This window comes from Equus asinus, chromosome 20, assembly GCF_041296235.1.
Source record: "Equus asinus isolate D_3611 breed Donkey chromosome 20, EquAss-T2T_v2, whole genome shotgun sequence".
In the NCBI taxonomy this organism is placed as follows: domain Eukaryota; kingdom Metazoa; phylum Chordata; class Mammalia; order Perissodactyla; family Equidae; genus Equus; species Equus asinus.
In genome coordinates, this window is record NC_091809.1 from 85377702 (window position 1) to 85391540 (window position 13839).

The window sequence follows — 13839 nt, forward strand, 5'->3', positions numbered from 1 at the left end:
CTGTTGTAATTTGATGCTTGTAGTGAGAGCTCCCTAAGATCATCACGCCATTTTTTGAATGCTAGGATGTAACCCACACAGGTTTTTGAATGCAAGGATGTTGGAAGGCAGCATAATGTTACAGAAAGAATACAAGATTTTTAGAGTCCTGGGTTCCACTTCTGACCCAGTTACTAACTGGCTCTGTGACCCTTAATGAGTCATAGAACCTCCCTTTTTGAGTCTGAATTTCCAAGTCTTGTTTATGGGGTTCCCACTGAGAACTTTGAATTACAGTTCCCAATGTTAAGCTCTGCAGAGAAAACTGAGTCCGTTAGGAAGGGTCCAGATCACACACTGAAATGCTTGCTCAAGTGGCCCTTCACCAGGCAAGCAGTTCTGCAGAGTGACCCAAGACCTAGTATCTTTTCTGAGGTGTGTCACCTACTGAATCTCTGCTTGATTGCTCCCTGGTGATGGAAGGCACTTGGGGAAGATTGGATTAGCCGCTTTTTCTGAACTTCATGGGTGGTTGTGGAAGCAGCCGGTCAACTGCCCAGAAGCCCAGCAGAATCAGGCATTTGGCCAATTCCATGAGCAGAGAATAGCCAGGGCCTACCGAGGTGGCTCAGGTGGAGAAGGGATGTCCCTGAAAAGGAGTCCAGCCTCTAGTTGGCTCTGCTGCTTCCTGGCTATGTGGCCCTTAGCTTCCTCAGTGGCCTCAACTGTAAAATATCTTTGCTGATACTTGTCTGATCACCCTCCCAGGATCTCGTGAGAGTTCCAGGCAGGTGAACCCTTCTCATTTGGAAAATTACTCCTCCTTTGGGTCATCAGTGTCCCCTCTTCCAGGAAGCCTTGCCTAACCCTCCAAGTACCTGTAGATTCCCATAGTACCCTGTATTTCCTCTGTGATAGCACTTAACACCCTCTATTGGGATGGATTATCTGTGTCCTTGTCTCACAATACTGTGAGATTTGGAGGTGGTAGACCATCATTCTAGTGTTCATCGCTATTCATATAAATAGTTAGCTAATACTTATTGAATATTGTATAAGTGTTTTGTAAATGGTAAAGAGTTAGGCAAATGTTAGTACTTATTTACAGTCATACTAAACCTCTAAAAAGAAGACTGACTTCCCTTTGAAAAAATTAAATGGGGAATTGTTCAATCATTTACTCATTCAACAAATAGTGCTTACGATGTGCTGGCACAGTGCTAGGCCCTGATGAATCACTGGTAAGCCAAAAATTTGTACAGGCCTCACCTCGTGGAGCTTAAAGCCTAGTCAGACATTAATCACACAAATGTGAAATTACAACTGTGACAAACGCTGCAAAGGAGCAGTACAGAGAATCCTAAGTGCCTCGAATAGATTTCCTCTGGTCAGGGAAGGCTTCCCAGAGGAAGCTTGAGCTCTGAAGGAACAGAGGAGGAGTTAACCCAGGTGAAGGAGGATGAGAAGAGCTTTCCTGGCAGAAGGAACTTTTATTTATAAAGACCCTGTGGAAGGAGCAACAGTAGCAAGTGTGAAGGACTGAAAAAGACCGATGGGACTGCAAGTCAGAGCGGGGTGCCAGGAGCCTGGGGAAGCAGCAGACATTGCAGGGCACTAGAGGCTGGAGTCAGGAGCTTTGTCTTTATTCTCATAGCAGTGGCAGCTGTGTTAGGGGGGGGGAGTCGGGGGCGGGGGTGGGAAGAGATTAATATGATGAGCCACCATTCTGATTGCTGAGAAAGGTTAGGAACCAATCTGAGTGCCTACCTTGTGTGTGCCAGGATGTTCTTGGGCACTGATCCAGCCACCGCCACCGAGGCAGTGTAGGCCACGGAGCTGCAGTCCCCCAGGGCCCCGCAGCAGGGACAGCTGTCAGGCTCTGTCTGCCAGCCACCATTCCTGTGGCCCAGTGCTGCTTCTCCAAAATCCCAGCTCAGTCATGGCTGTAAAGCAAATCCTATCAGCATGGCTGGAACCAGCTGGATTTTTTTCCCAAGGAGTTTTCCTGGAAACTGAGGAACAGAGAGAAATCCAAGAATATTGAAAACAGTCAAGCTAGTATGTTACCAGGTTTACAAGACTCACTTTAGCTGCTTGCCTCACAGTTCTTGTTCTGTCCCTGTCCTGTTTAAAATGTCTTCTCAGAAATCTCACTTTTGAACTTTGAGGCTCTTCTACGTCCTGCTTGCTTCCCTCTCCTGCCTTCTGAGCAAGGGTCGCAGGCCCAGAGTCATCCTAAGGCAATCAGTGGTTCTCTCCTTGTGATGCTATCAGTGGGTCTGCCTAAGAGGCTTTCACGTCATTGGCAGGAATCAGGGTAGTAAGGACTTTGGAGCCTGAGAAGACAAGGTTTGCCTCCCAGCTGTGTCATTTGTTAGCTCAGTGACCTTGGGAAAGCTGCCTAACCCCTTTAGCCTTAGAGTCTTCATCTGCAAAGCGGATGATGATTGACCTAACTCACACCATTGCTGTAACTATTAAATGAGAAAAACCACTTAGTGCTGTGCCTTGCACGTACCAAATGCTTAGTACATAGTAGGTACTGTCACTGACTGTTGTTAATTACACAAGGTTTTTGCCCCCTAATTAGCTAAATAAATTAAGGAAATGGATAGAATTTTCTGGATATTCAATTTTTACCCTGTACATTTTTCTTAAGCTCTTATTGTAGGTACTCAGAGAACCCCTAGACTAATGAACAAGGTAAATGAATATTAAACTCACACACAGCCTATCGTGCATAGTTTTACCACTGCTTTTTTCAGGACCTGTATATATTCAGAATTTTGTTTCATGTGTAGCATGTTACTTTAATGATATACCTTTTGTGTATATTATCTTACAGATATTACTTGTAAAACTTTATAAAATATATAAAATAAAAGGGGCCAGCCCCATGGCCTAGTGGTTAGGTTTGGCACCCACTGCTTCAGTGGCCCAGGACTGTGGGTTCAGATCCCAGGCACAGACCTACACCACTCCTTGGCAGCCATGCTGTGGCAGCAACCCACATACAAAATAGAGGAAGACTGGCATAGATATTAGCTTGGTTAATCTTCCTCAGCAAACAGAAGAAGATTGCCAGCAGATGTTGTTTCAGGGCGAATCTTCCTCTGCCAAAAAAAATATGTGTATAAAATAATATTTTCATAACACTGTTAATATCACTAATATTGGCTGATGTTTATTGAAAGCCTTTTTTTGAGGTAGGCTTACATGAGGCTTTAATCACTATATTTTCACAGCTGATGCAAGTAATACAGCCCCATTTCACAGAGGATGAAACAGAAATTTGGATTTCTTGAGTAATTTGCCCAAAGTTGCCCACTTGGAAGTGGCCCACCACTTCACTTTACAGACGAGGAGGCTGTGAGGCCCGAAGCAGAGAGGGGCTTGCCCAGGTCAGTTTCCTCCAGCGCTCTTCCAGGCTCAGGGAGATGCTGTCTAGCTAGAGGGAGAACCATTTCTGTCTTCCTTACTGGGAGTCCACAAGATTCCTGAAGATAAACTGTCAAATCCAGACCCCTTACCTGTCGTCCCCTCAGCTCTGCTCTTCACTGACAGTCCTTACCCCCGCTCTCCTGCCAGCTAAGCCTGGCCTTCCCTCCCAAGAACCCCCATTCCACTCAGACTTGGACTCTTCCTGTCCCAAACCTGCAGCTCACTCACTCCTACCTGTGAGCCTCTGCAGTGCTTCCAGCTCCATCCCTGTTCTTCTGTCTGTCTAGATCCTATTCATGGTCCATTGCTCACCTCAGGCCCTTCCTCTTCCAGAAAGCTCACCCTCACTAGTAATAATAGGTGTCATTCATTAAGTACTGACTCTGTGTGAGGCAGAGTACTAAATACTGTATAGGTGTTATCTTCGTTCGTTGCTCTGATATTGCAAAACAGATTATATCTGTTTTCCAGATGAGAAAACTTGAGGCTCAGACAGATTTAGTGCTCACTGTCTCACAGCTAGTAAGTAGTAGAGCTGTAATTTAAACCGAGGCCCACGTGAGTCCAAAGCGTGTGCTCTTCTCATTGCAGTGCACTGCTTCTTCCAGCCCATGGTGATCTTTCTTGTCAAAGTTCCCGCAGCCCGGAAGCCTGAGCCGTACACTATCATGTTTAGTTTTCACCTCCTCACCTTCCTCCTCAGTTGCTTCATGCCTGTCTCTCTGCATCCAGGCTGTGCCGTCTCAGCAAGGTGGAGGGCACCTCCACCGTGGCTAGTCACACAAGGCTGACTGGGCCCTCAGAGGCACACAGTACAGATGGACTCCGGCCAGTTGATTGATTGGTCGAATGAAACCCTGTTTATTCTCCTGAGGCTGCCCAGCAGGAGGGTGCAGCAGCTGGGCAGGCTGACTGGTCTCCAGGATCCTCCATTCATGGGGATGGGAGGCCCAGGAAGGCTGCATAAGAATCCTCTCTGAGGCTGAGCTGAGGCTTCCATCTCAATGACCTTTTGTTTACAGGGATAGCACCCAGGCCTCCCAGGAAGTCTGTGTGTTTGACCAGCCTTTGCAGATGGACAGTGAGCAGGGACAGGGTGTAAAGCACAAACAATTGGGAGAGGCCCCTGGAATTCCCAGGGGTTCAGAGTCTGACAGGCAGGGCAGGATTCTTCCCAGGGCCGATCCGGCTCAGTTACAGCCCCTACGTGGGTCAGAGAGGAGCCAAGGTACTTTCATCTGGGGCCTCACCTTCTCTCTAGTGTTCAGGTTCCCTCTTTAGGTTCTCTGATGGGTAACATCCAGCCCTCAGTTGGGTGCCTCTAGGTATGAGGCACTCCCTGCCTCCCTAAGGTTAAGCAGACTCTGATCAAGCATTCATTCATTCATTTTTTTTTTTGAGATATAATTCACATACCATAAAATTTACCCTTTTAAAGTATACAGTTTAGTGGTTTTTAATATATTTATAAGATTATGCAACCATCGCCACTGTCTAATTCCAGAACATTTTCATCATTGCTCCCTCAAAAAAAAACCCAGGCCTGTTAGCAGGCACTCCTCACTTCCTCCACCCCAGACCCTAGCAACTTCTAATTGACTTTCTGTCTCTGGATTTTCCTATCTGGACATTTCATATAAATGGAATCATACAATATGTGGCCTTTTGTGTCTGGCTTCTTTTACTTAGCATAATGTTTTCAAGATTCATCCATGTGGTAGCATGTCTCAGTACTTCATTCCTTTATGAGGCTGAATAATATTTCATTGTATGGATATATTACATTTTATTTATGCATTTATCAGTTGATGGACATTTGTGTTTTCACTTTTTGACTATTATGAATAATGCTGCTGTGAAGATTTGTGTACAGGTTTTTGTGTGAATGTGTGTTTTCATATCTCTTGGGTAGATGCCTAGAAGTGGAACTGCTGTATCATATGGCAACTCTATGTTTAACGTTTTGGGGAACTGCCAGACTGTTATCCAAAGTGACTACACTATTTTACATTCTCACCAGCAGTGAATGTGAGGGTTCCTATTTCTCCACATCTTTGCCAGCATTTGTTATTGTCTCTCTTTTTTATTATAGCCATCTTAGAATGTGCTAAGTGGTATCTTATTGTGGTTTTGATTTGCATTTCCCTGATGGTTAACGATGTTGAGCATCTTTTCATGTGCTTATTGGCCATTTGTATATGTTCTTTGGCATTTATTCATTTCTAAGACCCATTGTGAGCAATAAGCCCCATTCGGCATTGAGGAGGAGTAAAGATGTATCATGATGACCTTTACCTTTCAAGGAACTTGCATCCTGGTAAGAGAATTGTAATTAGTATGTATGAAAAGTTAAGGCTTCATTGACAAGGTGGCATTTAGTCTGGGCCTGGAGATAGGTCATATTTGGATATAAGGAACTTAGTGGAAAGACATTCTGAGCAGTTGGAGTAATGTAAGCAAAGGCACTTTGTAGTTAGAAAAATATTTTCTCTTGTGATGAATTCTGAAGTAATATGCGTGAAAGCATCTGACATAGCATTTGACGTGTGGTGGGTGCCTTATGTAGTTAGCTCCCTCTACACTCTCCTCTACACTCCCCTCTACAATCCTTGGTCCCCGTTCTGTCCTCTGGGACTACACAGCTCCCTTTTCCTGTTCCAGACCTTTAAATATTAGGAGAGAGAGCTCCAAGCCAGGTAAGCCTTGGTTCCCTAAATTGTGGTTTTAAGTCTTCTCCCTATCCTAGTTATTTTCTAATGAAATGGTCACAAAGTTTTTGGTGCCCCTCTTGAATTCCAGCGTGGCATGACCATTATTATGAGGGGCAGGGCAGTGATCCCCTTGGTTAGAGATTTTATGATTCTATTAATATGGCCCGAGCTTGCGTTAGCTTTCTTGGCAGCTGCATTGTACTCCTAGATTCTGTTGAGCTTGCAGACAGCCCAGCCTACTGAAAACCAGGCTTTCCTACTTCTCTAATCTTTTGATTGGATTTGTTTGCCAAGCTTGTTTTAACCTAAAGGCAAGACCGCTTTAAAGCCTGGTATTGCTGTGTGACTGTGAAAGTGGTGGTGGTAGTATGGAGACTACCATGAAGAAGAAGCGATGCATTGGGCCTTTCTCATCTGGAGTCTGGGAGAAGAAGATCTCTTCCAAGGAAAAGGGTTCTGGAAAGCAGAGCTAATCTATTTCCATCCCTCAGATAACCTCCTTTCCACTTAAAGCTTTTCCTTCTTTATCATTTTCAGTCAGTTAGTCCCATCAGATACCTGTCATGTGCTGGCCCCAGGCTAAATGAGGGAAAGAAGGGAAGAAGAAGATGGAATATGTGCCTTGGAAGGCAGTGTGGTTCAACAGAGAGCGTGGGCTCCAGTCCCAAGCTGACACTTACTGGCCGTGTAATCCCCAAGGAAGTCAGTTACCCTCTATAAGACTCAGGCTCCTTCTCTAATCATAGGATCAGATGAGCTAATAAATGTCAAGTGCCTGATGCATAGTAGGCTGCTCAAGAAATGTGAGCTCTTTTGAACTCCACCATTCAAGAGCTTTGCAAGACATGAAGAGCCAAGGATGCTGTGTGCTCACGGACCCTGTTTAAACAGCTTTCAGAGTACCTGTGATACAGGACTTATTTGTGTACTTACTTGTCCCATTTCCCCACCCCCAGTTCAGACTGGGAGCTTCTTGTGGGCGAGGTCCATGTCTGATTCATCTCTGTACCCTCAGTGCCCAGCACAGAGCTTGGCTTGAAAAAGAGGCTACTTAAGTTTTCTTACTGGAATGAACCTGAATTAATGAAGGCCAAACCTTTGCCCCCTCGCATCTAAGGGGCCAGATACTGTGGTTGGCTTTGCACAGTCCATTCTTTACTGAAAATCTCATGGGGTTCTGGAGCTTGGCATTGGTGGCTCAAGTGCAAACTGTATTTGAGAAGTTTGAGGCACTTCTGTGTTTCACTGCCATAGTGTGACAAGCTTCCTGGCAACTAGCCAGCTGCCCAGCTGCCCTCTACAGCAGCCTAGAGTCCTGTTGTGGTGCCAGTAGGTGGCGCCCATGGCCCTATCCCACACTCTAACTGCCTAGGCAGGCCTCTCCTTGTCACCAAGTCACCAAGGTAGCTGCTGACTCAGACATGACATATGGCCCTGGGCCGAGGTACCCAGATGAGGGTGCCCTGGGCCACCCCTTCCTCCTTCTGGCCTTGTATTGTTGATTTTCGTGTTTTGTTGAGTCTCAGCCATGGCACACGCTGCTTGGGGAAGCAGAGATGTTTCCCATAGAGGACCCCAGGAGACCATTAGGGGAATCTGTGCTTCTACACATCCTTTCTGGCACAGCTCACGCCTCTGCCTCCAGGCAGTCGTCCCTGTGGTTCTGTTGCTCTGACCTACCCTCACATGGCACCTTCCTCCAGGGTCCTTGCTTATATGTTAGCTCTTTGTCCAGTGAACAGTGAACGCCTTGAAGGCAAGGACACTGCAGAATTCATCAAAGTGCCCTCACTATCCTGCTCAGAGTCCTATAATAACCAGTTTCATGAAAAGTTTGTGGAATGAATAGATGAATAATAGGAAGTGGTTCCTCAAAGAATTGTTGTCCAAATTGAAGGACATTCTGCAAAGAAACCAGCCTTACTTTGCAAAAATGTCAGTATCATGAAAGTCAAAGAAAGGCTGAGGAACTATTTTAGATGAAAGGAACCTGAAGACATATGCAATGCTTGATTCTAGTACTCATCCTGGCTCACACCTAGATCACAAGGGGGAATTGCTATAAAGGATATTATTGGGATAATTGAAGAAATTGGAATATGAGCTGTATGTTAGGTAAGAATATTTTGTCAATGTTAAATGTTCTGAATTTGAATATTAGTGGTTAGTTATGTAAGAAAATGTCCTTGTACTAGGAAATATGTACTAAAGTGTTTGGGAGTAAAGGGGCATAGTGTATGAAACTAACTCTGACGTGGTCCGGGAGAGAGAGGAGTAGTAAAGCACATGAGGCAAAATGTAATGAGGCAATATCTGAATGAAGGATATATCTGATTTTTTTGATGCTGTTTTTGTAACTGCTCTGTAAGTTTGAAATCATTTCAAAATAAAATCTTAAAAATAATAATAATCTGTGCACTTTAATGTGTGCCAAATTCCTGCTAGAAACTGTATAAGAGATAGGACAAAGAGTGGGCACCCCAGCATTGGACTTTATTCCAATTAGTCCAGCAGTATTCACTGAGGTTCTGATACAGCTCCTCCACTGTGTGCCTTTGAACAAATATAACAATTGTAATAATGATGATTAACATTTGGAAAATGTAAGTGCTTTCACTTACATTATTTCCCTTGGTCATCTCAACATCCTTGTTAGGTAGGTCTGGCAGGTTGATAAGGTAAGATGACTGAGGTTCAGAGAGGTTAACATGACCTGCCCGTAGTCACACAGCCTGGAAGAGACACATGCAGGCTCATATCCGCATTCATCTGTTTCAAGGCCGATGCTTTCTGAACCTCTGTATCTGTATTTATAAAAGGAAGGATTGGACTGATTGATCCCTGCAGATCATTCTTCATGTCTGGAAATTTTTAAACTTTCTATGGTAGGAAATAACCAGTTATGAGGCGTGCAGGCACGTTATACAGCATGCCTGCACGTGTTGTAGGTGCTGCATAAGTGCCCGTCCTTTTCCTCTCTCACTGCCCAGCGCTTCCCTTAGAGTCGTCCAAGTCGGACAGCGCTGGGATGCCGTCTCACTGGGAGTGAGAGCATCTGGAGAGCTTCCTAGAGGAAGGGTCCCGAGCTGGGCCTTGAAGGAGAGTGCGCAGTTCAAGTAGCAAATGCAAAATGTGCCAGCAAGGCCTTGTGCCTTGGCAGTTAGAGTACCAGGACCCTGCCTAAAGTCGGCTGGCCCAGGCTGGGGTCTGAGAGCAGCCTTTCCTCCCTTGTTCTGCCCCTCCCAGCCCAGGCTGACTGGGTAGATAAGGCGCAGATGGAGGCTGTGTGTGCATTCTAGCCCCAGGCGCCTTGCCGCTGCTCAGACAGCCGGGCCTGGTGTTGTTATTACTGTAAACAGGTCCTTCTGTGAGGCTCCAGCCAGGGCCCTGTTGCCCAGATAGCAATCATGATTGAGTCTGCATGGCTCACTGCTTCCAGGCCTCTGATGCAGGTGGGACAGGGCTCCCCACCCAGCAGCCCCCTCCCCAGCTGCAGCTGAGGACCAGTTCATGCGAAGGATCCGGAAATCAGTTGGAACAATGCACGATTGAAGTTCAGTGGCCGCTTTGTATTGATTGGTCATAAAGAAGGAGGAAGAAAAATCAAGTGGTACCTCCCTCCCCTGAGTAGAAGAGCTGGTTAGCCAGAATAACTCAGAACTGCCCCATTTCCCTGTCTGGGACTCCCTCCCTCCTATAGACAGCAAGCCTGAGCAGTTGTCTTTTTTTTGGAAGTCTTGCTGATGTCCATGTCTGGTAGGAATCCACTTCTCAATTTTGATGCTACACATATATAAAATCCTAAGATTGTAGAACTGGCAGGGACTTGAGAAATAATTTAATTCAAATTCCCTTATTTTACTGCAGAGAAAAATGAGGCCCAGAGAGACAGACAGATTTATACAGGGTCACACAGCTAGTTGCTGAGAAAGCCATGACTGGAATCCATGGCATCAGCCTTCAGGCCTGTGTCTGAGTGTCCTCGGCCCTGAGAGAGAGAAGCCCACACCCTCCCACATATTCACAGGAGCCTAAGTTCTTTGGAAAAGACAAGTACAGGGCCGGCCTGGTGGCGCAGCGGTTAAGTTCACACGTTCTGCTTTAGTGGCCCAGGGTTCGCTGGTTTGGATCCCGGGTGCGGACAGGGCACCGCTTGGCAAGCCATGCTGTGGTAGGTGTCCCACATATAAAAAGTAGAGGAAGATGGGCACAGATGTTAGCTCAGGGCCAGTCTTCCTCAGCAAAAAGAGGAGGATTGGCAGCAGATGTTAGCTCAGGGCTAATCTTCCTCAAAAAAGAAAAGAGAAAAAGAAAAAGACAAGTACATAAGTATAGAACAGGTAACTTCCAACACAAGACATATGTACTGGTGAGAGATTTATGTAGAGAAGTGCTGTGGATATTCATTCCTTCAGCCCCTGAGCCCTCCAGAGTGAAGACATGACATGGAGGCACATCCCTGTTTCTAGAGGACCATGCTGGCTCCAGGGGCCTGAGGCAGGGAAACTGTATGATAACTGTTAATGCAGGTTAGCACAGGGCATTGTGTCAGTGTCAAGGCTGTCTTAGGGAAGGCTGCTTGGAGGAAGAAAGGGTGAGGTTTATTCCCCTGAGAAAGTTTGTTTAAAAAAAAAGAGTAATAATGTGTTCATTGTTATGAAAAAGCAACAACAAAACTTTAATCAATACAGATGCATTCACAGCAGGAAGTGAAAGTTTGACCTCCTCATCCCCCCTTCTGTGAGGTAATCACTGTTGCCCCTTTGGGCCATAGCCTTGAGGACTCTCCTGGAGCCCCAACAGATTGGAGCAGCCTGGTTTTCCCCTTGGTCTGTTACTCTTCTGTGGAAATCTTCAGCTCTTGGGCTGGGAAACCCTTATTCAACCGCTGCCCTTTGCCTGGGGATTTGAGACCATTCATTTTTCAATCCACAGATAATGTTGAGCGCTTAGGTTCCAAGTTCTGTGTACACCTTTCCTAGGTCATCCAAGTTTACTTACTCTGTTACTTCTTTTTTCTTTTTCTCCCCAAATCTCCCCAGTACATAGTTGTATATTTTAGTTGTGGGTCCTTCTAGTTGTGGCATGTGGGATGCTGCCTCAGCGTGGCCTGATGAACGGTGCCATGTCTGCGCCCAGGATTCAAACTGACGAAACCCTGGGCCACTGAAGCGGAACGCACAAACTTAACCACCTGGCCACGGGGCTGGCCCCTCTGTTACTTCTTTTAAATGGTGTAGACACTAATTGGAAAATCATCATCATAATAGCATAGGCTCTTCCATTTGTATGGTGCTTTATTGTACACCCAAGTATTTTTGTCTCATTGTCTCTTCATGGTACCTGATGTGACATATGGAGTAGGGCCGGTGGGCTCCTCTCCTTTTTTTTTTTTTTTAGGAAGATTAACCCTGAGCTAACATCTGCTGCCAATCCTCCTCTTTTTGCTGAGGAAGACTGGCCCTGAGCTAACATCTGTGCCTATCTTCCTCTACTTTATATGTGGGATGCCTACCACAGCATGGCTTGCCAAGTGGTGCCATGTCCGCACCCGGGATCCAAGCCAGCGAACCCTGGGCCACTGAGCAGAACGTGCGAACTTAACTGCTGTGCCAGCCAGCTGGCCCCTCCTCTCCGTTTTTTAACAGATGTGGAAACAGACTCAGAGAGCAGGAGCTGTCGCTCAGATGAGGGGATCATGTGAGGGTCAGAGGGGCTAAGTTACTTGTTCATCCAGTAAGTGCTGGACCTGCATTTGAACCAAGGTCTCTCCTGCTTGTTTTCCCACCCCTCTCTGCTGCCTGTGGGTTGGGCAAGAGCTGGGATTCAACTCTGGACTGCTAATGTGCTCTCCTCTCTATCTGCTACCCTGGGTCATCTCCAAGTAGTGTCACCCACCACTGCCCTGCCAAGCAGGAGACTTAGTTCCTTAGGAAAGGGCCTTCCACAAGTCTGCAGTGAGCCCAGAAAGGCCTGCAGTGCCCACCCCCACTCCCCAGCCCCCGGACACAGGCCGCTCTGCCCAGAGTGGCAAGCTGCATTAAGCATTCCACTCATCATCTCAGGCATGATGGAATCCTAACCTTTTCGGAGACACCGTGCTCTGTCACAAGCATTGCTCTTTTTAAAAGAGATTAATTCACTTGCCGCATTTTGTCCGTTGGTGAAAATCACAGGGGAGAGCAAGGGTGGCTTTCTCAGGCCTCAGAGGCCCTTTCAGCCACTCTCAGCAGGCAGCCACCCGCCCAGCTGGCCCAGGACTTTGAAATGACTGCCCGCTGGGCATTCACTTGCAAAGCAACAAAATGAAGTAGAGGAGACCTGGGTTGGTAAAATCCTAACTTTTGGGGCTGCTCTGCAGAGAGGGGAAAGGGGGAGGAGCCCAGCCGGCGCTGAAAGAGGAAAAGTTGTTTGTGGTTAGATTCCCTTGGGGTGGTGTCAGTGTTTGTTCTGGCCCTTCCTTGATTTACCAGGTGTCACCACTCCTTAGGGAGTTCTACTATGTGGTATCTCTTTGAATCCTTACAATTACCTTGCACAATAGGGATCAATATCCCCCATTTTACAGCTAGTAAGTGACAGAGCCAGAATCTGAACTCCAGCCTTTGGATTCCAGGGTCATTGCTTTTTCCGTTACACCTGAGCCCCAAGAGGCTGCAAAGAATGATGCTCAGTCAGGAAGCTGGCCAGGGCTGAAAAGCTGCAGTCTCGCTGAAGAACACTAAGATTTGCCTCCCAGGGGTGACCCCTCAGGTTTGTAGAACTCTTTCCTTCAGATTGCAGGGTCGCCGCCTACAACCCCTGTAAAGCTGGCAGGGGTTATGATCCCAGTGGACCTGTGAGGAGACTGAAGCTTACAGCGATGATATGCCTTCCCGAGGGTGTTAGAGTAGGAGGTGGCAGAAGTGGAACTAGAACCCAGGGCTCCTGGCTCTGCCCTATGCTCTTTCTACTCTATTTATTGAAAGGATAGCAAGTTTGGAGAAGCCCCCTCTCCCAGAAGTCCCTCCTCTTAAAAGAAAACCCTGCAGTGTACAAAAAAGGAAACCCCAAAATGTTAACACCCATATCACAAGTGGCTCAAAATTGTTGGCAATCAGAGGCATGCAAATCAAAACAGTAGTGTGGTATCCCTTCACACCTGTTGGACTGGCAGTGATTAGGAAACTTGGTACTGCCAAGTGCTGGCAGGGAGAGGGGTACACAGGAACAGCCCCGTCCTGCTGTTAGGAGAGTAGATGGCACAGCTATCCTGGAGAGGACCCTGGCACTATTTAGTCAAATCAAATACATGCAAACTCTGTGACCCAGGGAGATACACATACAGGTCTGAAAGGGGACGTGTGAGAGGATCTTCTCTGAGCATTGCTTTCGGTGGCTGGCAGAGGGAGGCTCCTGAGTGGGTATCCCTGGGAAAGCAAAAAGGAAAAATGTGGTGGATGTGCCATAGAGAATTATGCAGCAATTAAAAAACAATGGAATTATTGTATACTTAGCATAGCTTAAAACAGTTATTTGCGAAAAAAAGTAATGAACAGAAATATGTACACACTTATATATAAAGAAACAGAAAGAAAAATCCTGCTTGGGTCAGGCCCTGGAAAGCAAGGACCTCTGTCTTGTCTCCTCATCAGTAGCCAGCATGCAGCTGGACCCAGAATGGGTGTGTGCACTGTTTGTTGAATAAATGAAAAAAGTGGCTGGAGCC

General features: G+C 46.5%; 1 protein-coding gene across 1 annotated transcript in view; it reads left to right on the top strand.

Moving 5' to 3' along the window:
- CLPB (ClpB family mitochondrial disaggregase) overlaps window positions 1–13839 on the top strand; it is a 140836-nt gene that overhangs the window by 12780 nt on the left and 114217 nt on the right. The window lies entirely within an intron of this gene.